This window comes from Mustelus asterias, chromosome 21 (genome assembly GCF_964213995.1).
Source record: "Mustelus asterias chromosome 21, sMusAst1.hap1.1, whole genome shotgun sequence".
Lineage (NCBI taxonomy): Eukaryota > Metazoa > Chordata > Chondrichthyes > Carcharhiniformes > Triakidae > Mustelus > Mustelus asterias.
In genome coordinates, this window is record NC_135821.1 from 45276082 (window position 1) to 45303488 (window position 27407).

The 27407-nt window shown below is 43.5% G+C and overlaps 1 protein-coding gene across 1 annotated transcript in view; it reads left to right on the forward strand.

The window, feature by feature from the left end:
* Positions 1–27407, forward strand: part of csmd2 (CUB and Sushi multiple domains 2) — a 1866499-nt gene that overhangs the window by 285125 nt on the left and 1553967 nt on the right. The window lies entirely within an intron of this gene.

A 27407-nucleotide genomic window follows, 5' to 3' on the forward strand; every position in this document is an offset into this window, starting at 1 on the left:
TCAGGTAAGGGTGGCAGATTTCCTTCCATAAAGGACATTAGTGAACCAGATGGGTTTTTCCGACAATTGACAATGGTTTCATGGTCATCAGTAGATTCTTAATTAATTTTTTATTGAATTCAAATTCTACAACCAGCCATGGTGGGATTCGAACCCAGGTCCCCAGAACATCAGCTGAGTCTTTAGATTAATAGTCTAGCGATAATACCACTAGGCCATCACCTTCCATTGGAGGGTCATTGAGCTCAAAACGAATGGAATTATCCCCATGAATTCATGTACCTTAACAATTAGATGGAATACTGAAGAGAAACTGGGGTGAATTCCAGAGAGTGGTGATGTACCTTTTGAATTTGACCCCGGGAAAATAAATGAACCATAAAGATTTCATAAGACATGGGAACTCCCGGGGGAAATATAAAATAAAACTGCATTTATATTATCGCATATATCTTTGTAAGTTATAGTGTGAAGTTAATAATTCTTACTTTGTTCAAAGCTTCTTGATGTACAATAAAACATGAAATTGCATGGAGTAGTTCTGTCAGTCAATTACTGGTTGTTTAGATTTCTTCTTTAAACATTAACAATCCCTAATCGGACTGTAACATCATGGTAAACAGATTGGCATGAGACAAATGGGGCGGCATGGTGACACAGTGGTTAGCACTGCTGACTCACAGCGCCAGAGTACCGGGTTCGAATCCTGGCTTGGGTCACTGTCTGTGTGGAGTTTGTACATTCTCCCCGTTTCTGCGTGGGTTTCCTCCAGGTGCTCCGGTTTCCTCCCACAGTCCAAAGATGTACGGGTTAGGTGGATTGGCCATGCTAAATTGCCCCTTCCTGACTCGATGGGCTGAATGGCCTCCTTTTGCACTGTAGGATTCTATGATTCCATGAAACTTCAAAGGTGAGCAAACTCCAAAATGGAAGGACCCAAATAGAAAATGTGCAAATTAATCCTGCAGCTCCAAATAAGATTTGCATGGTAAAATAGTAAGGTTCTGAAAGCAAAGAATAGTGGAGAATGGACCAATGCATTGAAAACAGATGTTCCCTTTGCTTTTCTGTATCAAAGCAATACATCTTAGAGGTCTATGGCCAATCTCAGTGTCCATTGCGACCCAATGATGCAATACATTGTACCAAAATATTCCATGTCATGAATTTTGGGTCTTAGCTATGCTGTTGTGAAAAGCAGTTGTTTCCTCATGGTGAGGGGTTTGGATTGGGTGCAGACCAACATGAACATTCCTGTACATCTCAACTGAGTGGCAAGCATAGCAAGAGTCTGGGGGCAGTACACTTGGCAACCCTTATGCTGTCTTCTTGGTTCATAGGCATTGAGAAAGGTGAAGGAGTGCCAAATTGGAAAATTCCATACTCTAGGATGTTATGATTACAACATCCCATCAACAGGACTGATGTTTATAAGGGAACAAAATTGGGAAACTACCACCCATGCGAGCACTCATTGGGAATTGCCATTTATTTAATTTCAGAATATTGTTTAGCCAAGTTGTAATTATTTTGGAAAAATAAATTAGAATGAACTAAAGTTCTGTCGATGGACCCAGTTCAATTGCTGGCTTTTGGGTCACTGTTTGTGCTGAGTCTGCACCTTCACCCTGTGTCTGCATGGATTTCCTCCGGATGCTCCGGTTTCCTCCCACAATCCAAAGATGCGCGAGTTAGGTTGATTAGCCATGTTAAATTGACCTTGTGTCAGGGAATTAGCAGTGTAAATATGTGGGGTCACGGGAATAGGGCCTACGTGGGATTGTGGGTCAGTGCAGACTCTGAATGGCCTCCTTCTGCACTGTAGGGATTCTATGAAATAAACTTAAAAAGTATTAGCTAATTCTGAACCAAGTTCTGGGCATTGATAACTTGTGCTGTAAATACACTTTGGGCAGATCTGTCATCCTCCCATTTTTAGAGGAGATCCAAATGCATTAGTGAAGCTGAGAATAGAAAATACGTCTCCTGTTTGAAATAATTCATGCCAAAGAATAATTATTTTTCTGTGCAGCTGAGTGGAGGCAGGTGTCTGGTTATTTCTGCTTGCTGACAGTGAGCTCTCTCCAGGATACACTATCACCTTCCATGTCTTCCTTTATTGATTAGTTTATCTGAGCAAAGCCAAATGTTTCTACCCAGCCTGCTTATACATTCCTTCAGGTGTCTGAAGATATGACCTTTCCTCTGCCAGGGCATAATTCATTTTGGTAATGCAGTGTAAATTATTTTAAACACCACCTCTTTCTATGACTTCAGAGGAGGAAATGGTTGAAATCCATTCTGAATAAAAAGAAGAATATTTTGCTCTCTGCAAACAAAAAAATAGCATTCCCAGAAATTGCATGTTGGAAAGGCATACGTTTCTACAATTTTGTGTGATTGTTAACAATTGGGGAAAAAAGCATTCACCTGTTCTAGGCCTGAAACCCATTTCCATACTTTCTCTCCTATCTCCCTCATGCCTCTAAGCTCCTCTTATCCTTGAGACCGACCCCTTCTCCCTTGATCTAGTTGCCATTAAATTGCTGACCACGTAATTCCTCTTCCTGGCCTCCATGAAAGCTGACATTGTAGCAAATGACACTTTCTCCTTGGGCAATCCGAACTACCACTCATCCCCAATCTCCTTGTTGTTGCAAAAGTTCTTACACATGCTGTCACATTCCAAATTCATGTCTATCATTTTTGCAACCTCCTACTAGAACCACGGCATTCAATTTTCTGCTCTTGGTGCTGCACTGAAAAGACTGTCTAGACAATATCCTCCATAAATCTACAATACCCCTCCTTGTCATCCTTGATGTCTTTGTAGCCTTTGGCATTGCCAGCCACATGCTTTTCCAATGCTACTTGTGATGATACTGTGCCTTTAAGAAATGTATTTTAATATTGTTTCTCTGCAGGATGCTTCTTGCAGTCCCTGGCATTTTATTAGAGCTGTTTTGTCCACACCGGTGTCCCCTCTTGTTACTGAAGCAGTATAATTTAAACCATGTTTGTTTTAATTTGAACTAATGCAGTGTTTTGTTGTTTTAGTGGTCCCCTGGGATTGCAGAGTAGAGCTTGATTGGGATGATTGACAAGTCAGGTCATATGACTGAGGATAGCTAGGCTTTCACAGATAACTCCAGCTTAGTTGCTGTTTCAGATGTTTTATTTGGAACAACAGAGATAGCTGGATGTTCAGAAATAAACTGTGTCATGTTTGAATCTTATAATCAGTAAAAGTTATGCTCATTCTTTTTGTTACATTCTAACTGTGTTCTTAAATAAACTTAGTCTGATAAAAGCTTCCTAGTGGGTCACTTGAATCATACATGGAGTGAAACACCTAATGCTCACTAATGCCAAAATCAAATGTAGAATTTAGGGTCTAGGCTAACTTCACAAACTGACTGGCCGAGAAATTAGTTAGCACAATTAGAGGTGGGGAGCAATTCCTCCCCCTGGAACAGCAATTTCAGAGACTCATCCTCTCGGGCGGGAGGGGATGGCCAGGAGAAATGGGTAAGCAGCTGGGGATAAAGGGGAGACTGGAAGAGGGATGCCATTGATTTTTTTGGGCTGTGGAAACCAAGAGAGAGATGTGAATGACAGGCAAGGAGGGAGAAACAGAGGCATCTGAGAAAGGAAAGTGAGCTATCATATCGGGGAGGTGACATGATGGAGAACAATGGTGAGTTGGGGTTGGGAAATAATCAGGAAGAAAAGCAGAGGCTGAATCTAATGGTTTAAGGCGATCAGGAAAAACATGGACTTTCCCTCCTAGATCTACGTGCTGGTGAATATTTCACGATTTTGGTGAAATATAAAGCCAGCCATTTGCTCTCTTTATATTTATTTATCTGTTTCAGTCCTACAATCTCTTTTCACTCATCGGGAGAGAACAGCGCTAACGTTTCAAGTCTGGATGAATCTTCAGTGGCTTTATTCTCTCTCCACAGATGCTGTCAGACCAGTTGAAATTTTCCAGCATTTTCTGGTTTTGTTTCAGATCCCAACATCTGCAGTAATTTGCTTTTATCTCCTTTGAACCCCCCTCCCGCCCCCCTCCACACCACAGCCCCCCCCCCACCACCCCACCCCCACTCACCCAACTCCCCAAAACTCTACTCCACTGACTCTTGACCTTTTGAGCTTCCCCTCCCCCACCTCTGCTCCCAGCCCAACCCACCTGCGGGCTGTTTCCAGATTCTAAACCATAGATTGCCACACCAAAACCCTTCGATCAGAAATCTTCTTGTATGATGCAAACATATCGGGCGGAATTTTACCAGCATGTCCGCCCGAGGTTCGTACAATCTTGCCCGAGGCCAACAGAGAATGCTGTTCTCTGAGCCTCGCCCGTCCCAGAATCGGGGCGGGCGTGCTGGTAAAATTCCGGTCATTGACAGCTTCCAAGATTGTATTTTGTGTTTAAAAAAAAGCAAAACCAAGGTTGTGATATTTGCTTCACTAATTCCATTAATGTCAGAAGTCATTATCTTTAAAGAAGAAAAATCACAATCAGATAGCAGCAGATTTTTTTTTAAAAAGCCTGCAAGCTCAAGTCCACACTGAAAGAATACTTTCTGTTAATCTATGTGGTTGTCACTGCCAACAATAGAGTTCTGAGGCAATGCACTGAGTGTTTAATGCAGCGCTCCTGGCCATTATCCATTTAATTATAAAATTTAAACTGATTGCTTCACACTTATGATTGCCCTTTCAGCATATCAAATCCTGATAACTGCCCGGATACTGATTCAATTAGCCTCGTGCTGTATGTTCCAGCGGACATTAGTCATGCCATTTGATCCACTTCAATATCTGCTTCGCGAATAGGGATTTGTGCTATTTTTTGCTTGTTCATAATTTCGTATAGCCAATTTGCTAAACTGAATTATCTTAAAAGGGCTATTTCACCACCTTAAGTAAAATCGATAACGCAACGGGGCTTGACAAATCAACCATCTTTTAATATTGTCAAATTTTCTCATGCATCTCCTGTGGTGTTGTCAATTAGAGGATATGCTGTTTTATATTGTGTAACTGGCAACATAATTTTGCCCCTGTTTCAAGGCATTGCTCGATTTAGACAATTGAGCAGTGTTGTGTGTGTGTCTATGTTGCTTGTGTTTTGCCTTATCATATTCACATTTTGACCAGGATCATTACATATACAACACTTTGATTTATGATGCAGCCTACAAAAACATTTTAATGCCAGCTCTTATTTTGATGTTCCACGTGCCTTCTTGCTTCCGTGCCTGATTGTGGGGCATTCAAGGTTTTAGCATTTGGTGCTGGTTCTCCCAGTTTCTAGGTCTTCAGCAAAAGGAGGCAAGGGAATGCATATAAGGAAGCCTGTGCGCATCTGTGCACAAGAGAGACGATCCAAACAAAATAGAATGATTTAATAAATCTATAATTATAGATTCTTGTGACTGTTTCCTGTCGGAAAATGCTTGACTTTCACTTGGGAATGATCTATGTTGTGAGAGGCATTAGTTTTAGTGGTATTGTTGTTGGACTAGTAATCCAGAGATCCAGGGTTTGGTTCCAGGGACCCAGGTTCGAATTCCACATGGCTAATGATAGAATTTGAATTCAATAAAAATCTGGAATTAAAAACCCAATGATAACCACGAAACCATTGTTGATTGTCGTGAAAACACATCTTTTTTTTATTCAAGCGTGGGACATGGGCATCATTGGCTGGCCAGCATTTATTGCCCATCTCTAGTTGACCTTGAGAAGGTGGTGGTGAGCTGCCTTCTCGAAACGCTGCAGTCCACGTGTTGTGGGTTGACCCACAGTGCCGTTAGGGAGAGAATTCCAGGATTTTGACAGAATGGTGAGTGGCTTGGAGGGGAATTTGCAGGTGGTGATGTTCCCATGTATTGTTGCCCTTATCCTTCCAGATGGAAGTTTATTAATGCCTTTAGGGAAGGAAATCTGCCGTCCTTACCTGGCCTGCCCTACATGTGACTCCAGATCCACAGCAATGTGGTTAACCCATCAATGGGCAACAACAGCCAACCCATGAATGAATAAAAAACAATGAAATTCAAGAGTGTAGTAGAAGGGTTTTTGGCAAAGCAAGGGTTAATGTGGAACTGGAGAACAGTACTACCCATATAGAGGTCACATGATACAGGATTGAGTACAGTAGCAGTCTCGCAGTAGCCTGCGTGGAGATGGCACCTCGAGCTATACCTTGGAGATGCACATCATGATGTATTACCAATAAACACTCCAAACCTCTTAGTGAGACACCAAACACTTAAAACAAAGATGTCAATAAATTGCAATCCCAGGCAAAATGGTTTCATGTCAGCCTTACTAACATGTTTCATGAACAGCAATTGTGATCTTCTGTGTTCTGGCATATTTATCAAATTCCATTTCAAAAATGTTTGATAAAAATGCCAAGTATATATACATATTTTATTTGTCTTTTAAGGGTTATTGTCTTGAATCTATAATCGCATCCCACCCTCGGTCAAACTTTGGGCCAAAGGAGCAGAGGGTCCATGAGTGTCCCACAAGACAGTGCAGTCCATAAAGCGTGGAGCTAGAGGCACAAGTCGATATGCCCCAGCAGTGTGGTCTGCAGCAAGACAGCCAGCGCAATGCTATGGCATGGAAGCTATCTGCACTCTCCTCTAAATCCAGCAATCAGCTGCTGTAATGAGCACTCATAAGATGTTAACGGCGTCTGTGGCATCAGGCAGCAGGGGAACCGACACGCCCTTTACCCGCCATTGGGAGAATTGCAAACCGTTTTTACGCTGACGGGTTTCTGACTTTCCGGCCCCTGCTGGATTCTTCACTCCCGCCCTCTACCAAACTTGCCTTGAATGGGATTTTCCAGTTACGCCCACCCCGAGACCAGAAATTCCTGCCGGAGGTCAATGGACCTTTAAATGGTCCGTCAAATTCATTGTCCCAGCCGCGCCGATTCCTGTGGCGGGCGGGATGGGTAAGTGTACCCCTGTGTCTTAGACAAAGCTTTTTGTCATCAGAATTAATATCTGGCTCAGTGTGATATTTTCTTTTATCATGTTTCTACGAAGTGTCTTGGAACATTTTATTCCATGAAAGGTGCTTTATTAATTAATATAAGTTGCTGTTGTATCTTGTCATCATTACAGGTTTTTGGCAGATTTGCACATTATCATCGTCATTATTTTTTTCAGCAAAATCTGGCTTTTTATGTGACTTTAACCGTTTTACCTCGTATGCTTCAGAGATATTGAGGAATTTTTATGACTTATTGGCTGTGGTTTAACATTTAAACTACGGTGATGTAATGCAGTCCTTCACACCCACATAGGAACAAAGGTAACGTTTTGGTCTATTATGCTGTTTATGTCATGATGGATCGATATGTCCTGTTTTAGATCAATACATGTCTGTTCGCAGGACAGTTTATACTTACTGAATGAATTACGTCAGCTCCACTGCAGGCTGACTTTTCATTTTGTGGCTGGGGCGTGAGGCTGGATCCATTCGCCCAAGCGACTTGGTGACTCCACACCCCAAATCAGTAAGTCACTTGCTGTTCTGTTTCCACTTCAGGAGAGACACTTGAGGAGATAACACAATTCGGAAAAATTCTGAACTCTTTAGTGCTGATTTTCCTTCTTTACTGAACAGCTGATGGATGGGCTATGTTTTCTCTGGTTGACTTAGGGCGGTGAGATTCTAATCCGTTACGTTTGACAGCAATTGAATAATCTGGGAGTGGTCTCTCCATTTTGGATCTTGCCAATTTTCCTTGGCAGAAGCCAGGAGAGGCAGACCCATTTTGCCTCATCACAGTGTCGCTCTCAGGATGGTAATTTGGGCCTTTCTTTATTATATTTGTTTGAACTTTCCCACCCACAATACAGAGAAGCCTAAATCCTTAATTGTCACTGCGTGACAGTAGAGAGGGACCCCTTGTCTGGTGCTTTTGCAGAGTATCGGATTTTTGTTGAACCCGGAGACCTTAGCATCAGAGTGAAATGCTAACGGTTGCAATATACATCCTTTTAATATCCATTGTGAATTAGTGAATACAAATCATTAAAGCAGCAACTCTCAAAACCAGCATGTCCCCTTGACTCAAAGTTCCCTCTTCATTAGTTTCTTTTTAAAGAAAGATGTGCGGGTTAAGTTGATTGGCCATGCTAAAATGCCCCTTGGTGTCGGAGGATTTAGCATTGTAAATACATGGGGTTACGGAGATAAGGCATGGGCGGGATAGTTGTCAGTGCAGGCTCGATGGGCTGAATGGCCTCCTTCTGCACTGTAGGTAGAGATCCTTAAGCCTTTCCATACTTCTCTAAATTATCAAAAGCCATTGGAATTTCAGCCACTAGATGGCAATATATCATTTTCTGGTTTCGAACTGAGGACTGGATTATACACTATAAAATGATTTCCCAGCAATCCAGTGTAAATTTAGCCAACTCTCTTCAATTTATTTTTTTGGGAGATGGCCCTTTAATTAGTATGAGGCAGGATGTCTTCACCTCCAGGAGTAATCCCTGCCTCCTCTCAATGCTGGTCTATTGGAGGCCAGTGGCTTTGGAAGGATCAGTGGCCACTGCCGGTATTGCAGGAGGAGGAGCGACAATGGCTGTCCTCAAATCCAGGTCAGTTCAGGATCTCACTGGGGCCAGTTGGCAGGCACCAATTGGGGGGAGGGAATAAGTAGGATGGAGGAGGGGCAGGCCAGACCTGAGAAGGTAAAACTATGAGGGGGCTTCTGATTGACACAGGGGTGCAAAATAGAGGCACTCCTGCCCTTTCACTGACCAGCAACTCAGAGGGTTAAACTTGCCATGCTACAATTTGGGTTCAGGCCTCTCCTCTTCCCTGATAACTCAGAGCAGTGCCAAGAAGAGGCTTTCTCAAGAGGCTACGGAAATTCGGCATGCCCGTTACGACTCTCACCAACTTTTACAGATGCACCATAGAAAGCATTCTTTCCGGTTGTATCACAGCTGGTATGGCCCCTGCTCTGCCCAAGACCGCAAGAAACTACAAAGGGTCGTGAACGAAGACCAGTCCATCGCGCAAACCAGCCTCCCATCCCTTGACTCTGTCTACACTTCCCGCTGCCTCGGAAAAGCAGCCAGCATAATTAAGGACCTCACGCAACCCAAACGTACTCTCTTCCATCTTCTTCCGTCAGGAAAAAGATACAAAAGTCTGAAGTCATGTGCCAACCGACTCAAGAACAGCTTCTTCCTTTGCTGCCATCAGACTTTTGAATGGACCTACCTTATATTAAGTTGATCTTTCTCTACACCCTAGCTATGACTGTACAGGACAATCTGAACCTTCTTTACTTCTCTATGTACGGTATGCTTTGCCTATACAGCACGCAAGGAACAATACTTTTTGCTGTACACTAATCGATGTGACAATAATATATCCAATCATAAAAGGTTCTGAAGAGGGCAGTTAGGAGTTGCAATTGGGTCATGAATGGGCAGCTTACCTGCTGCCCCCCTCACCTGCTGCCCCCCTCACTGCCCATAAAATCATAGTGGAGTGGGTGGGCTGGCATGGATATATTGCCAATGACGCAATGCATTAATTTATGAGTCCACCTGTTTTTCCTCCCATGACTGCCCATAAAATTTAGTCCCTATATTCACACACTTTACCCTCCTTCACACATATTGAGTTAATACTCTTACTGTCTATGACAGCGTTCCAGAAAGTGGTTCCATGATGGAATCACATCCAGTTTTTAAGAGTGAAATACAGAGACAGTATGGTGCTTCATTATTAGTCGACAAGGATAAGACCAGGTACAATCTGAAAGTGGAAAGCAAGTTGATGGATCGGCAGCAGAAATTTCCTTAGCTTCAGCACAGCTCTTTCATCTCAGGAGCAACACCAGGCCTGCCTAAGAATGAGGTGCCAACCTGGTGAAGCTATAATAGCGGATTACATGCATGCCGAACAGCTGGAGCAACTTGAGATAGATAGAGCTGAGTGATCCCACAATGATGGTCAAAGTTCTGCAGGCTGCTACATCTGGTTATGAGCGGCAGTGGGTAATTAGCTAACTGCAGGAGCAGCCTTCAAAAACATTGCCATCCGCAGTGATGGTGCAGCAGCCCCACAAATCAGGCATCTTCAACCATCTTCAGCCAGGTCAATGATCGATCTCGGTCTCCTCCTGATGTTCCTCAGTATTACTAACGCCGGTCTTCAAATTGATTCACTCCACATGATGTCAAGAAATAGCTGAAGGCACTGGTCACAATAACAGTTTGGGGCCCTGAATACATCACAGCTTTAGTACAGAAATCTTGTGCTTCTGAACTTGCTCCTCGTCAAGTTGTTCAGTAGAGTTATAACGTTGGCATCAATCTGACAATGTGGAAAATTGCTCAAGTTTGTCCTGTCCACATGAAGCAGGATAAATTCACTTTGACAAATTAGTACCCCATCAGTCCAATCTCCACCATTAGCAAAGTGATAGACGATGTTTCGACTGTGCTGTCAAGTGGCACTTAGCAACAGTTTCCTCCCCAACGCTCAGTTTGTATTCCGTCAGAGCAGTTCAACCGAAGACCTTATAGACTTGGTTCAAACATAGACAAAAGAGCTGAATTTAAGATGTGAGGTGAGAGTGACTGTCCTTAACATCAAGGCAGCATTTAAACCAAGTGTGGCAACAAGGAACCCTAGTAAAATTGAATTCAGTGGGTATCAGGTTGAGGGAAAGGTTTACACTGGTTAGAGTTACACCTAACCCTAAAGAAGACAGTTGTGGTTATTGGAAGCCAATCATTCCAACCATAGTGCATCACTGCAGGAGTTCCTCAGGGTAATGTCCTGGGCCCAAACATCTTCAGCTACTTCATCAATGACACTCCCTTCATCATAAGGTCAGAAGTTGTGGTGTTCACTGATTGCAAAATGTTCAGCACCATTCAAAACTCTTCAGATAATAAAGCAGTCCATGTCCGCATGCAGCAAGACCTGGACAACATTCAGGCTTGGGCTGATAATTAGCTGAAAGTGTCAGTTGTACCTCGCAAGTGCCAGGCAAAACAAAACTGCAGCAAAAGAGAATCTAACCATCTCACCTTGACATTCAACTTCATTACTGAATCACTCACTATCATCATCTGCAGGCCTTAGCATATAACCAGAAATTTAGCTGGACTAACCATATAAATACTGCAGGTACAAGAGCAGGTCAGTGACTGTAAATTCTGTGACAAGTAACTCATCTCCTGACTCCCCAAAGGCTGTCCACTATTTTTTAAAACACAAGTCAGGAGCGTGATAAAATACCTTCCATTTGTCCATATGAGTGAGCCTCCAATGACACAAGAAGCTTGACCCCATCCAGGACAAAGCAGACCATTTGATCGGCATCCCATCCACCACTTTAAACATTCATTCCCTCCACCATCGATGCTCAGTGGCAGCAGTGTGTACCATCTACCAGATGCACCACAGCAAATCACCAAGGCTCTTTTGACAGCACCTACTAAACCCGTGACATCTACCACCTGGAATGAAAAGGGCAGGGGTGCATGGAAACACCGCTTTTGGGGCAAGTTCTCCTAAAAACTACACACCATCCTGACATTGAACTGTGTCGCCGTTCCTTAACCGTCACTGGTTCAAAATCCTGGAACTCCCTTGTGGGACAGTGTGTGCACCTGCAATACATTGGCTGCAACACCTCAGAAGGCTGCTCACCACCAGCATCTCTTTGCTGGCCTTACTAGCGAACCTCTCAGTAAAGAAAGGAAACAAAAATCTGGGGCAATTCGTGAATCTTTTTCTACTCCTTGTTTGAAATGAAATTCTCATTGGAGCTGGTTAATGAAAATAGTTCATTAAGGCACCAGAGAAACAGATTATTGCTAATTACAACCATTACAACAGACCAACTGAACTGTATTAGATACAATCTCCATGCTATACTTTTATATTCATATTGTCTTCATTTTCTGTGCATAGATAAATGGATGAATGGATAAATGGGCGGCACAGTGGTGCAGCAGTTAGCACTGCTGCCTCACAGCAACAGGGACCCGGGTTCAGTTCCAGCCTTGGGTCACTGTCTGTGTGGAGTTTGCATGTTTTTCCTGTTTCTGTGTGAGTTTCCTCCGGGTGCTCCAGTTTCCTCCCACACTCCAAAGATGTGCAGGTTAGGTGGATTGGCCATGGTAAATGCACAGGGTTACAGGTGGAGTTGGGGAGGGGGTGGGTTTGGGTAAGATGCACTTGGTACAGACTCGATGGGCCGGATAGCCTCTGATGCGCTATCAATAAGGAGGACAAAAACACAACTGAGGTCCACCACAGCCTCCTTCCACAATGTAGGGACTCTATGATTCTAACAAGGTCATGCAGTTCAATGCAGAGGGCTACTGAACTTACATTAGAGCCTTTTATTCTAAGCATTAACTTTCATCGAATTCCTACAGTGCAGAAGGAGGCCATTTGGTCCATCGAGTCTGCACCAACCACAATCCCACCTAGCCCCTATCCCCGTAACCCCACATATCTACCCTGCTCGTCTCCCTGACACTAAAGGGCAATTTTCCATGGCCAACCAACCTAACCTGCACATCTTTGGAGTGTGGGAGGAAACCGGAGCGCCCAGAGGAAACTCACGCAGACACAGGGAGAACGTGCAAACTCCACACAGATGGGTGACCCAAGATAGGAATCGAACGTGGGTCCCGAGCACTGTGAGGCAGCAGAGCTCACCACTGTGCCACCATGCCATCACTGATCATGGCCTGGCCGTTAGACCCCAGACATTGGAGCATCTGCTTGTGGAAAGATGGAAAGTTTCAAATAGGCTTAATTATTTTACTTTCTTTTTATTTAAAATAGCTTCCCTCAAACTGGGTTTACTTCATAGCTAGTTTTTTCAAACCACGAGCAGGGGAAGTAGAGTGACAACTGCTCACAATTTGTTTTCAAACATCCTGCAACAAGGAACTCTTCTCTTTGTCTGTAACCTGGTTTAGAGTTATGCTACATAATAATGCACTTAATTTCTCTAGATTTTAAAATGTCCTTTTCCCTAAAAACGTTTGGGGTTCCTTACTTGTCATTAGCTATTGAGATATGTGTTTCGATTTTAAAAGTTGCAACGTGCAAGCAATGTATAAGAAGAATTTTTATTGTATTTGGCTGTCTTGCAGGCATGACCAGTCTGTAAAACTGCATCTCAATGGGCTTATTTTTATTCTTTTTATTGTCTTAGAAGTCATCCCAAATGTTTTCCAATGGCATATGTTCATATTGCATTCTCGAAGTGCAGGAAATGATACGATTTATCACTGATATTTCAGGAAGTGTTCATGTGAACATCTTTTTTATTTATATACAAGCTACTGAGAATTACAAAGGCATCATTATTTTAAAAACTGCCCTGGTATGAAATTATACAGCTGAATAATTTTGGTTTACAATACTCAACACACTTCATTTACAGATGCCTGCTGATTGGAACAGTTTGTTGATATGGACAATAAAGTTAGGTCTTAAGGGAATAATTGCTTGCAGTATGTTGATGTTGTGAATGTATTTCTGTCCTCTCCTCCCTGTGCGCCATTGCCCTCTGTTAACTTGTCCAACTGCCCACTACTCGTGTAGCAGTCTTTATGGTGAGTGTCAGCAGAGTATTCAATAACTAGGCCTTAGGCTGATCAAGACATCGCCAAAGCATCTACCCATACACTTCCAGCAGGTGTTTTTGGATGCTGCTTCAGAACATGAAGCATTATCAATTTTGTCTTCTCTAAGTGGGAGAGAAGGGGAATTATAAGGCCAATTTTACAGCATCTTGTTACCCACCTAAAATCTGTGAACTCAACATAGATAATTGAATGAACCAGGGACCTTTTAAGCTGTACAACTCAGCTACCTAGCAGATATACTCATTGAATTTATAAGAAGCCTCAATTGAAGACATTTTCAAGTTTAGTCATAGTGACAATGCAGCGCTGTTACAACCAACAATATCAAAATAGTACATTGGAAGGGCGGAAAGTGATGTCTTGGTAGATACTTGAAATACCTATGATTCTATGATATGTGATTCTGTCATCAGCCCTTCATTGAATAGAAAAATAATCTGAAGGCATACAAGAAATACATCTGTCTTTGTAAGGCAGGGTATTTTCTCCGAATTATCTTTTGGGAGAATTGCCAAGCATGCAATCACATAAATTTATGTATGAACTCAAAGTGGTGAATATGCATTACACACCAAACTGCTATCCTCCATACATACTGCTGACACTTTGAAACTTTTTTCTTACAAGCATTTTTCAACAATCTTTTCAATTTTGCAGCTTCTTTAGTCATTGGAGGACATCAGTGTTATAACAGTTCACCATTTGGAGAGAACTTTCGAAATTATCAACGTGTTATAATTCTCACCTGAAGATTTGGGCAATTCAAAACCCAAACATTCTTTGTTCAAACCGAAGGAAGACTGTTTTTTGAAATAACCTGGTAACACTGCATGGAACAAATGAACATCTGTGGTACAGTAGTTAGCACAGCTGCCTCATAGTGCGAAGGACCCGGGTTCGATTCCCGACTTGGGTCTCTGTCTGTGTGGAGTTGGCACATTCTTCCCATGTCTGCATGGGTTTTCTCCGGGTGCTCCGGTTTCCTCTCTCAGTCCGAAAGACGTGCTGGTTAGGTGCATTGGCCATGCTAAATTCTCCCTCAGTGTGCCCGAACAGGTGCTGGGATGTGACGACCAGGAGATTTTCACAGTAACTACATTGCAGTGTTAATGTAAACCTACTTGTGACAATAATAAATAAATTTAAAACCTTAATTTTATCCCACTAATTTCTGAAATAATGGACTTCTTTTCTGTTTTTATGATTAAGTTCCAACTGAGGTGGGAAAAGCAGTGTACAGTCCATCAGTTCAAGTTGATTTTCCCACCATATATTTTGACGCTTGGTCAAAAAATATCCTGGAGGCAGGTCCCACAATAGCGCCAAGGTGGGCAGGCTCTGAATGAGACAGACTTCAAGAGTAGCCTTTTTGCATCAAAACAAAATAACAATAAGAAAGGGGTTCCACCCCATGGACACGGGAACTCCCACCCCCATCCACATACATGTACACATACACCCCTACACCCAAGGGAATTTCCCTCCCCCCTCAAACTCCCATGGATACGGGGAACCTCCCCCCCCACAGACCACCCATCATGGACTACCCTAGCAGTGCCAGGGGGCAGTGCCCAGACACTGCCAGGGTACTGTCCAGGCTTGATCCTGTCCCCATTGTGGGCTGTACTTAGCTGTGTGCCCTTGGTGGGTTCTCTTTGATAGGATCCCCTTCATCAAAAGCTGTTGCAACCCCATCAATGTAATGTCAATTGGACAATTGGAACAGGAAACCCCTATGGCGTAATAGCGAGTTCAGCATTCCTGCATTTGGATTCTCCGTCCCCATTCCTACCCATTGAAAACGGGAGCAGAAAATCCCCCCCATGTTTTTTTCCTCTGGATTCCCATTAGTTCATAGATATTCAGCCGCAGTGCCAGTATTTCCACTGCAGCAATAGAGCTTCCCGTAATTTAATTCTAAATTACTTGTGAATGCACAACCTGAATAAGATCAGACATGGGCAGATATTATTGATTCATCTCTGATCCAATTGAGACAAGGCTAGTTCTGTTAATGGATATTAGTTTGAAAACGTTTTTAACTGAACACACACAAGCAAAAAAAAACATAAGTTTAACAAGAGCTAAACAATTTCAGAGTGAGGTATGGACCCTTGTGTTGTTTAGATGGTTAACGCTTCTTAATATGAACACATCCTTACTAAGCTAAGTAACTTATGATAAATGCATTTCTCAGACAGCTTCAGATTGTTTTACTATTCAACTGAAAACTGGTGACAATATCATACATTTCATGAGACTACTTAAACTTCACCTTCCATCTTTCCAATGTACCATTTTGATAATGTTGGTTGTAACCGCATTGCATTATGACACCATTAAAATATGTGCTGATCAGGTGCATTGGCTGTGCTAAATTCTCCCTCAGTGTTACCCAAACAGGCGCCGGATGTGCCGACTAGGGGACTTTCACAGTAACTTCATTGCAGTGTTAATGAAAGCCTTCTGGTGATACTGATAAAGAAACTTAAGCATTAATATTACAAGCCTGAGAACATTTCATAGGTAAATCCACTTTCCACATGTATCCATGATCATGGTCACAGAGTCAGAGAGTTTTGCAGCACAGAAAGAGGCCCTTTGGTCCATCGTGTCTGCACTGGTCATCAAACATCTATCTATTTTAATCCCCATTTTCAAACACTTGGCCCGTAGCCTTGTATGCAATGGCATTTCAAGTGTTCATTTAAGTGCTTTGAAATGCTTCTTTGAGGGTGTCACAATGGCACAGTAGTTAGCACTGCTGCCTCACAGCGCCCGGGACCTGCGTTCAATTCCAGCCTGCTATAACTGGCTGTGTGGAGTTTGCACGTTCTCCCCTTGTCTGCGTGGCTTTCCTCCAGGTGCTCCGGTTTCCTTCCACAGTCCAAAGATGTGCAGGTTAGGTGGATTGGCCATGCTAAATTGCCCCTTAGTGTCCCAAGACATGTAGGCTAGGGGGATTAGTGAGGTAAATACATGAATAGGGCTTGGGTCAGAGAGAGTCATTGCAGACTCAATGACCTTAATGACTTCATCTGCAGGGATTCTATGATTCTAAATATTGTGAGGAAGACAGATCTGTCTATTTAGGGAAAGTGCGGACAAGGGTAAAGGCAGTGTTTCTTGTTCGTGGAGGGAGAATTCAATGACAAGGCTTTCTTTCACACCAGCCTCTTCAGACTATTATCTCGTATGTCTTCAAGAAGAAATGTGGGCTGCATGATAATTTTGGAATTGTAAAGTAACAGATGCAATGGACAATGATCTCTCCTGTCAGTGAAATCACCTCTGAAGCGGTGAGTGGAATGAACAGGAATGTGATTGTTGGAAATATTTGCAGTACAAACAAACATAAATTGAATCTTATTGTGGCTGCTTTAAGGAATAACCTTTCACAAGAGAGATGGACCTCAAAATCATTGTTCATGGAGTCAGGAGTGAGATGCCCAAGTGAAGTAAACCAAGTTTTGTGCTGTCACTTCAAACAAGTTTCCAGATTAAAACAAGACAGGATTTTATTTATTTTATGTTAAGTTTTAAGGATAGGTTAATGAGAACACACTGTTTTGTTAAACTCCCTCTCACCACAGAAGGTCAAATTGGCAGGGGAAAAAAATATTTTTTTCCCTATCCCTTAAATAAACATATCACTAAATATGGTAAATTTTGCAAGTGCATTGTAGAAGAAGTGTGAATACTTGGCTTCATTGCATGACAATAGTTTTGAATGTGTTGCAGTCAGCTATTATGTGAAGAAGTGCCACTCTTGCTACCTACTATCGCAGTATAAGTGTGGCCTTGTAAAGCACTTGAAAATGGTTGAATTAGAGAATAGGTGAAGCAGAGATGAGTAATTCTAGTTGTGATAATAACAAAGTTTGTTTTGAGTTAGACATTGTTATTATTATTTATTAAAATATCCAAAATAAGCTTTTATAGTATGCTGTGAATATTGTCGTCTGGCCCCTGATACAGAACTCAATCTAATCAACTCTTTTTTTTTTATTCATGGGATGTGAGTGTCACTGGGAAGAATAGACATGAGAGAAAAAGTATCATAGACACTGAGTTCATAGAATCATACAATCCTTACGGTGCAAGGAGGCCATTTGGCCCATCGAGCCTGCACCGACAACAATCCCAGCCAGGCCCTTTCTCCGTAACTCCACGTATTTACCTCCTAATCCCCGTAACACTAGGGATCAATTTACCATGGCCAATAAATCTCAGTAAGAGTTTTACCAACACCAGGTTAAAGTCCAACAGGTTTATTTGGTAGCAAATGCCATTAGCTTTCGGAGCCCTGCTCCTTCGTCAGATGGAGTGGATATCTGCTCTATCTGACGAAGGAGCAGGGCTCCGAAAGCTAATGGCATTTGCTATCAAATAAACCTGTTGGACTTTAAGCTGGTGTTGTTAAAACTCTTACTGTGTTTACCCCAGTCCAACGCCGGCATCTCCACACAATAAATCTCACCCACACATCTTCGGACTGTGGGAGGAGAGTGGAGCACCCGGAGGAAACCCACACAGACCCAGGGAGAACATGCAAAATCCACGCAGACAGTTACCATAGAAAACCATAGAAACCCTACAGTGCAGAAGGAGGCCATTCGGCCCATCGAGTCTGCACCGACCACAATCCCACCCAGGCCCTACCCCCACATATTTACCCACTAATCCCTCTAACCTACGCATCTCAGGACTCTAAGGGGCAATTTTTTTTAACCTGGCCAATCAACCTAACCCGCACATCTTTGGACTGTGGGAGGAAACCGGAGCACCCGGAGGAAACCCACGCAGACACGAGGAGAATGTGCAAACTCCACACAGACAGTGACCCAAGCCCATAATGGAACTCGGGTCCCTGGCATTGTGAGGCAGCAGTGCTAACCACTGTTGCTGCCCAATTAATACAGACAGAAAGGGTGGAACATAAGGTGAACAGAGAAAGAATCAAAAATGAAGGGACCGCAACAGAGACTGTTCACCAGACTTAATGGTGAGATTCATAGGTGGAGCAAAGAACTTCTAGGCTAGAGAAGCAGATTAAGAAAATCGAGACTCTCAAATGGAACAATGGGATATCACTGTTTCAAGGCTTTATATGTTTCTGGAATTTCTTTTACAATATAAAGGAGATGGTAGCCCATTTGATATATTTACTCAATTAGCCAAGAGGGTGTAATTTCACACAAACATGTTAAGCATTCATTTAATCATATCTCACCCCTGAGCTCGAAATTAACATTTACATTGGCTATTTCTTCCAAAGTCCTCAAAAATATTTAGGTGGCCCAAGAGGTTGGGCACTTCGAATGTGGCTGGGATGTCAATTCCAATTTCAAATATTTGCTCTCCAGAAAGCACAAATTATCTCACAGCCGCACCAGCGCAGTCTCATTATCCTCTGATGGCTCCCAAGCTCACTTCTGAGGATAAACAAGATAATACTGGAACACTCCAATGAAAAATGAAATATCAGTGCATGCTTACTTTATTTTAAATATGTGGACTTAGGGGTGGCACGGTGGTTAGCCCTGCTGCCTTACAGCGTTGGGGATCCGGGTTCGATTCCCGGCTTGGGTCACTGTCTGTGTGGAATCTGTACGTTCTCCCCGTGCCTGCATGGGTTTCCCTCAGGTGCTCCGGTTTCCTCCCACAATCCGAAAGACATGTTGGTTGGGTACATTGGCCATGCTAAGTTCTCCCTCAGTTTACCCGAACAGACGCTGGAGCGTGGCAACTAGGGGATTTTCACAGTAACTTCATTCAGTATTAACATTAACCTACTTCTGACAGTAATAACTAAACTTAAAGGCCGGAAGTTTACCGCCCCACCCACCTGCCTGTGATAATGCCACTAGTGGTGTTAATGTAGCTCAATGCAGTTAATGTAGCTCTGTGGCTCAGTTAGTTAAAGTGCCTGTCCTATACTGTAAGCCTACTTGTGACACTAATGAATAAGTGTAAAACTTACTGAACACCAACCTCAAAATAGCCATCAGCAAAGCCACGGGAGATTTGTTTGTATTTCATGAAAGGTTTTTGATGTCAAATAAAGTAGGAGTTAAAAATTGAAAATTAGATGCTGCTTTGGTTCTAATTAATCAGACACATAACAATGAATCACAGTGGAAAGATCAGAGTGATTATTTACTTGTTTACACTTCAGATGTGATTAATACTTTGAATTTCTTAGATCATACACGGTTTCATACTATTCTCATTAAATCATAGTTTTGTCCCTAATCCCACAATATATAAATCATGCTTTACTTGAAACCTCCCAATGGAGGCATCAAAACCTAGTTTTTAATTATGCATGTGAAGTCATCTATTAAGGTGACACATTTCCATACTTTGTAGCGGCAGTTAGTTATCAAAACTGCAAACATACTGGGACTGACAATGCACCTTCTCATCTCTAGCATTTACTTGGCAAAGTTTGAGTTTATCTTCCAATAAAACAAAGAACAAAGAACAATACAGCACAGGAACAAGCCCTTCGGCCCTCCAAGCCCACGCCGCTCCCTGGTCCAAACTAGACCATTCTTTTGTATCCCTCCATTCCCACTCCGTTCATGTGGCTATCTAGATAAGTCTTAAACATTCCCAGTGTGTCCGCCTCCACCACCTTGCCCGGCAGCGCATTCCAGGCCCCCACCACCCTCTGCGTAAAATACGTCCTTCTGATATCCGTGTTAAACCTTGAACCTTGAACCTATGACCCCTCGTGAACGTCACCACCGACCTGGGAAAAAGCTTCCCACCGTTCACCCTATCTATGCCTTTCATAATTTTATACACCTCTATTAGGTCACCCCTCATCCTCTGTCTTTTCAGTGAGAACAACCCCAGTTTACCCAATCTCTCCTCATAACTAAGCCCTTCCATGCCAGGCAACATCCTGGTAAACCTCCTCTGTACTCTCTCTAAAGCCTCCACGTCCTTCCGGTAGTGTGGCAACCAGAACTGGGCGCAATATTCCAAATGCAGCCGAACCAACGTTCTATACAACCGCAACATCAGACCCCAACTTTCATACTCTATGCCCCGTCCTATAAAGGCAAGCATGCCATATGCCTTATTCACTACCTTCTCCACCTGTGACGTCACCTTTAAGGATCTGTGGACTTGCACACCCAGGTCCCTCTGCTTATCTACACCCTTTATGGTTCTGCCATTTATCGTATAGCTCCCCTGTACGTTAGGTCTACCAAAATGCATCACTTCGCATTTATCTGGATTGAACTCCATCTGCCATTTCTTTGCCCAAATTTCCAGCCTATCTATATCCTTCTGTAGCCTCTGACAATGTTCCTCACTATCTGCAAGTCCAGCCATTTTCGTGTCATCTGCAAACTTACTGATCACCCCAGTTACACCTTCTTCCAGATCGTTTATATAAATCACAAACAGCAGAGGTCCCAATACAGAGCCCTGCGGAACACCACTAGTCACAGGCCTCCAGCCGGAAAAAGACCCTTCCACTACCACCCTCTGTCTTCTGTGACCAAGCCAGTTCTCCACCCATCCAGCCACCTCCCCCTTTATCCCATAGCTTCTCTTGAAGAGCCTGAAGAACCCTCTTACTTTATTCATTCGTGGGAGATGGGTGACGCTGGCTGGCGAGCATTTTTATTGCCCATACCTAGTCGCTCTTGGACTGAATGGCTTGCTAGGGTAATTGAGAGTCAACGACGTTGCTGTGGTTGTGGAGTCACATGTAGGCCAGACCAGGTAAGGACAGCAGATTTCCTTCCCTAAAGGGCATTACTGAATCAGATGGGTTTTTCCGACAGTGGTTTCGAGGTCATCAGTAGATTCTTAATTCCAGATTTTCTTTATTGAATTCAAATTCCAATCTGGCAGGATTCGAACTCTGCTCCCCAGAACATTAGCTGAGTTTCTGGATTAATAGTCTAGTGATAATAGTCCAGCCATCGCCTCCCCTAAGTAATTTAAGGTTTTATTACATTTATATTTTATGTTACTTTGAGGATGTTAAGATGTCATAAATTTTTGTTTGAAAGTAACTCCATTAATTAGTCATCAAGGTTGTGAAAGATGCAAAGATTAAAATGTGATGTTGGTACCAAGTTAATTTCTAATTGTATGGCTGATATTTTTGATCGGCTGTGAGATGCACTAAATATTTTAATGCAGAATTTGATGGGTGGAACCAGATGCTTTAAGTTTGCACCATCACACATCTATCATCCTCACTTGTTTTCACTGTCTAAAAAAGCTGTCTAAAATTAGAAATCAGCCTGACTCAGAAAAGCGGAGTAAATACATCAAACAGTTGTAAATATATTATTGGGCGCACTTGCAACATGTTACATTATCATGAATTTTCTGAAATCTACTTGAGTAGATCAGTGTTTTTAATCAGAATTTTGCTACATTTAACTCTCTGTATCAGTGAAACTGGCAAGAGACAAGCAACCTTTTCTGAGAATTACCAGCTATGGAAACAGAAGCTGGCATGGTGGCACATTGGTTAGCACTGCTGCTTCTCAGCGCCAGGGACCCAAGTTCGATTCCTGGCTTAGGTCACTGTGCGGAATCTGCATGTTCTCCCCGTGTCTACATAGGTTTCCTCTGGGTGCTCCAGTTTCCTCCCACAGCCCGAAAGATGTGCTGGTTAGGTGCACTGGCCATGCTAAATTCTCCCTCTGTGTACCCGAACAGGCACCGGAGTGTGGCAACTAGGGGTTTTTCACAGTAACTTCATTGCACTGTTAATGTTAACCTATTTGTGACACTAATAAATAAACTTAAAGGCTGCAATTTTACGAACAGCAGTGCGAAATTAAAAAAGTCTTCAGATGCATTAGAGCACATTTTCAGCTGGGTAAAGGCTATTCTGCATTGTGCGTCTGCTACGACTCTCACCAACCTTTACAGATGCACCATAGAAAGCATTCTTTCTAGTTGTATCACAGCTTGGTATGGCTCCTACTCTGTCCTAGATTGTAAGAAACTACAAAGGGTCATGAATGAAGCCCGGTCCGTCATGCAAACCAACCTCTCATCCACTGACTCTGTCTACACTTTCCTCCTGCCTCGGGAAAGCAGCCAGCATAATCAAGTACCCCACACACCCCAGACATACTCTCTTCCACCTTCTTCCGTTGGGAAAAAAGTACAAAAATCTGAGGTCACATACCAACCTGTTGTCAACAGACTTTTGAATGGAACTACCTCGCACTAATTTGATCTTTCTCTACACCTTAGCTATGACTGTAACACTACATTCTGCACTCTCTCCTTTCCTTCTCTATGAACAGTATGCCTTGTCTGTATAGCATGCAAGAAACAATACTCTTCACTGTATACTAATACATGTGACAATAGTAAATCAAATCAAAATGCAGATCTTAATTTAATCCCTCCTTTCCATTAATTATTTCCTTAACATTCAGCTCAGCAATCTTTTGGTTGCTTCAAAGCTTTGGCAGATGGCTGAGCTTCTGGCTGTCTTCAAAGGCTCGAATGGATTCTGCTCAGGATGGGTTGTTGACACAGTGGGCCCGATTTTACCATTTTGATTCTGAGTGCTGAATCTGGGCGCAATTCAGATTAGACTTGGAAAACTGCTCTCAGGAGCTCCCATATGCACTTAGCCTAAAAGAAAAATCACGAATCTGAATCGTGCTGTGGACGGGGCTTATCGCATCCGAAACGCTGCAACTCCAATTGGAGCTTTGAACTGCGCATGCGCATTTGAAAAATGCGCCCCTGTCACATCACTCCCGGGCCGCAAAAAGTGGATAAAGCAGCCCAGGAACAAAAAGCAGGAGTGATGGCCCCCACAGACGTCGCCCAATCCCCACAACATAACTGTCCCCCTTATCCACCCACCTGCCCGCTACCCAGACCGATCGCGACCCTCTGCCCCACTTCCCCCCCCACGCCCCCCCACCGATCACCCGCAGAGTGGCAGCGCCCCCCCCACCTCCCCACCAATCTCCCGCCGAGTGGCAGTGGTTTCCCCCTGCCTCCGTTCCCCCCCCTCCACCAGAAAATGATCAGGCCTCCCTCCTCCCTCTCCCTCCAACCCCCCACCCCCACAGAGAGCAACTGGGCTTCTCCCCCCCCCCCCCCCCCACTAGAGATACATCTGACCCACTTCCCTCCTCCCTCCCCCCCACCAGAGAATGATTGGGCCTCCCTCTTCTTTCCCCCCCCCCCCCCCGCACCAGAGACTGACCAAGCCTCCCCCTCCCCACCAAAACAGAGAATGGTCAGGCCTTCCTCCTCCACCCCCACCAGAGAATGATCTGGCCTCCCTCCTCCTTCCCACCCCCCCCCCCCCCCCCCCCCCGACCAGAGAATGATCTGGCCCGCCTCCCTCACCCCACCACTGATCTGAGTCAGAGAGCCGTTGGAAGCTCTGAACGTAACTCTTCAGAAGCTGGAGTGCCCGAAATAGACCTTTGCCAAGCAGGTCTGAATCTGGAGGCGAATGCGATGGTAAAGGGAGAAATGCCAGTAAAGGTGGGCGGGCAGCCCATTAATTCAATTTAATTGCATGCAAATGCATTTAAATTGCTGTTGCACCCATTTCGGGCAGGGTTCGGATGACGGCCATTTTCGGGCCTTGGTAAAGTGGGCATCTGCGTGGACATGGGCACGGATCATGCTAATCGCCTCACACTTGGCTTTACCAAGTTTTCACACCTGAAAATGGGCGTGATGCAATGGTAAAACCAGGCCCAGTTATTCAGCATACTGTCACTGTGAGTGCTTCACTGCCTTTGAAACCATTATTTTCTACACAGCTGTCAAAGGCACTGTGAGTTTGCTTATCTTGGCAGACTTATGAGCTTTTGAGAGGAAAGTGATTTTAAAAGTGGTTATTCAAGTGGTGCTTGTTTATCTTCAGTGTTATAAGCTTTCCAAAGGCTTTCAAATGTTATTGTGGGATTAATAAATTCTGTTTAAAGTGGATTCTGGATAATTGGGTCGGAGCTGTGATGGTGTAGAAGGTTGAAGTTTAGGAGGACTGATGTCTCTGCAAACAGAGATGGGCCTTTAAACCTATTGGAGGTGGTGATGGGGCTGACTCTACGCAGCCCTCTGCCTCCACTGCATGAAAATAGCATTGGTGGAGGGGCATTGCTGAGTAGAAGCCAGGATCGTGACTTTGAGAAATCTCTTGATTCCCACCTCAAAGCTGAAAATATGGCTGAACTAGTTAGTGGTGGCATGTTCCATTCCCTGAAAAATATCATTGAACTAGTTAGGGTTTTGTGACAAACCAGCAGCGTTCATGCTCATAACTTTTCTGGTTAGCTCACAAATCACCAGATTTATTGAATGTAATTCTACAACTCAGGATTGCTGTCTCAGTAGCATCTTACTACATTGCTGTACGCGTGTGTGTATGATGCTGATATGCAGTGACCAGTTTCAGACTATAAAGGACATTGAGATGCTATTTGAGCAACTTCATAATTGATGTCCAAAAGCACTTATTTTTGCTAATTTTTTACAATAGTGATTACTTTATCCAATCACTCATTCTGCTTTCACAGAAGTTCCAAAGATAGAGGAGCAGAAATAGGCCATTCAGCCCATCGGGTCCACTCCACCATTCGATCATGGCTGATATGCTCCTCATCCCCATTTTCCTGCCTTCTCCCCATAACCCTTCAACCCATTACCAATTAAAAATCTGTCTAACTCCTCCTTAAATTTACTCACTGCCCCAGCATCCACCGCACTTTGGGGTTGCAAATTCCACAGATTCACAACCCTTTGGGAGAAGTAGTTTCTCCTCAACTCTGTTTTAAGTTTGCTACCCCTTATCCTAAGACTATGACCTCTCGTCCTAGAATGCCCCACAAGAGGAAGCATCCGCTCCATGTCTACATTATCCATACCTTTTATCATCTTGTATACCTCAATTTGATCTCCCCTCATTCTTCTAAATTCCAGAGAGGATAGGCCTAAACTATTCAATCTCTCTTCATACGACAAACCCTCATCTCTGGGATCAATCTAGTGAACCCCCTCTGAACTGCCTCCAATGCCACTACATCTTTCCTCAAATAAGGGGACCAAAACTGTGCACAATACTCCAGGTGTGGCCTCACCAATGCCTTGTATAGTTGCATGGAAAGATGTATTTATTACATTGACTGACATAATTTTATGAAACGGGCTTCATTTATTTTCTTTCTAACATCTTTTATTTTACATACCCAAATTCTATAATTGAAATTGGCATGACCGTTGACCTGTTTTTTGTCTATCGAGGTTGGTCCCGATATTTAATATTAGCTTTGTGTAAAGAGAACTTGAGCAGTGGACCACAATTGTCAATAAAGCTCAGAAGTGACATTAGGCAGCGCAATCATTTTTTGCCTCATTGACAGTTGTGGAGGGTGGAGAACTTTTTTCTTCCTTGTCACCCAAGTCCATGCATTAGCCTGTGGCCGTGCTATTAGAGACTTCAACACAAATGGCAGAGAATACTGTGCAAGTTTCTCTTTGTTCTATATGAAGTTCTCACTCCATATGAGAACCAGCCCAACCCCTTTAGAGAAGGCAAAGTTCAAGAGACAAACCAGAAACTAGGAGAGAGTGTGGATTCTTTCATTAATGGGGGAGCAGCACATTGGCACAGTGGTTAGCACTGCTGCCTCACAGCGCCAGGAACCCAGGTTCAATTCCGGCCTCGGTCACTGACTGTGTGAAGTTTGCACTTTCTCCCCGTGTCTGCGTGGGTTTCCTCCGGGTGCTCTGGTTTGCTCCCACAGTCCAATCTCACATCTTTTTTGGGGGGTTAGGTGGATTGGCCGTGCTAAATTGACCCTAGTGTCAGGGAGATTAGCAGGATAAAAATGTCGAATTAGGGGAATGGGGCCTGGGTGGGATGGTGGTCGGTACAGACTCGATGGGCCAAATGGCCTCCTTTTATACTGTACGGATTCCATGGTGCTATGGTTCTAATGCTTTATATTGTCTAGCTGAGAATTGTAAGTCTAGCGCTCTGAAAGATGAATTAATTCAGGATTGCATTGTTGTAGGGGTCTTCGAGGAGACTTTATCAGATATTCTACAGTCAGGGGAGGATTTGATGCTGTAGTCAGCTGTGCAGTTATCAAGGCAGGTAGAAGTTAAAAGGAAAATCCTGTATTTATTCAAGGCGACAGATTTTGTGGAGAAAAACAAAAAAAAAGGGAAAAAGCAAAGAGGACAGAGCAGCCGTCGTTACTCATTGTCCTTGCTGTGATGGGAAAAGGCTACATCGACGCACACACTGTCTCATCAAAAATGCGGAGTGCTGTTCTTGTCAGAGGTGAGGACACTCTAAAGATGTAACCACAGTGAAAACTAGGTCTCGAATGCCATGCAGAAGAAAATCTTTTCGCAATGTAATGCTAGTTTCCAAGGTGGAACCATGCAGGCGCTTAACCTCAGTCCATCTGGAGTAATGGCCAACAACAAAGAGAATATCTTTCCGTTAGGTTTGAAAAGATCCAATCTGCGACATTCCCATGGCCCAGACGGAAGTGAGGATTTTACAAGTTTTTCTCTTTGCTCCTGGTGATGGACTGCACAAGTGGTGCCATAGAACCACAAGATATAGGAGCAGAATTAGGCCATTCAGCTCATTGAGTCTTCTCCGCCATTCAATCATGCCTGATAACTTTCTCAACCCCATTCCCCCGCCTTTACCCTGTAACCTCTGATCCCCTT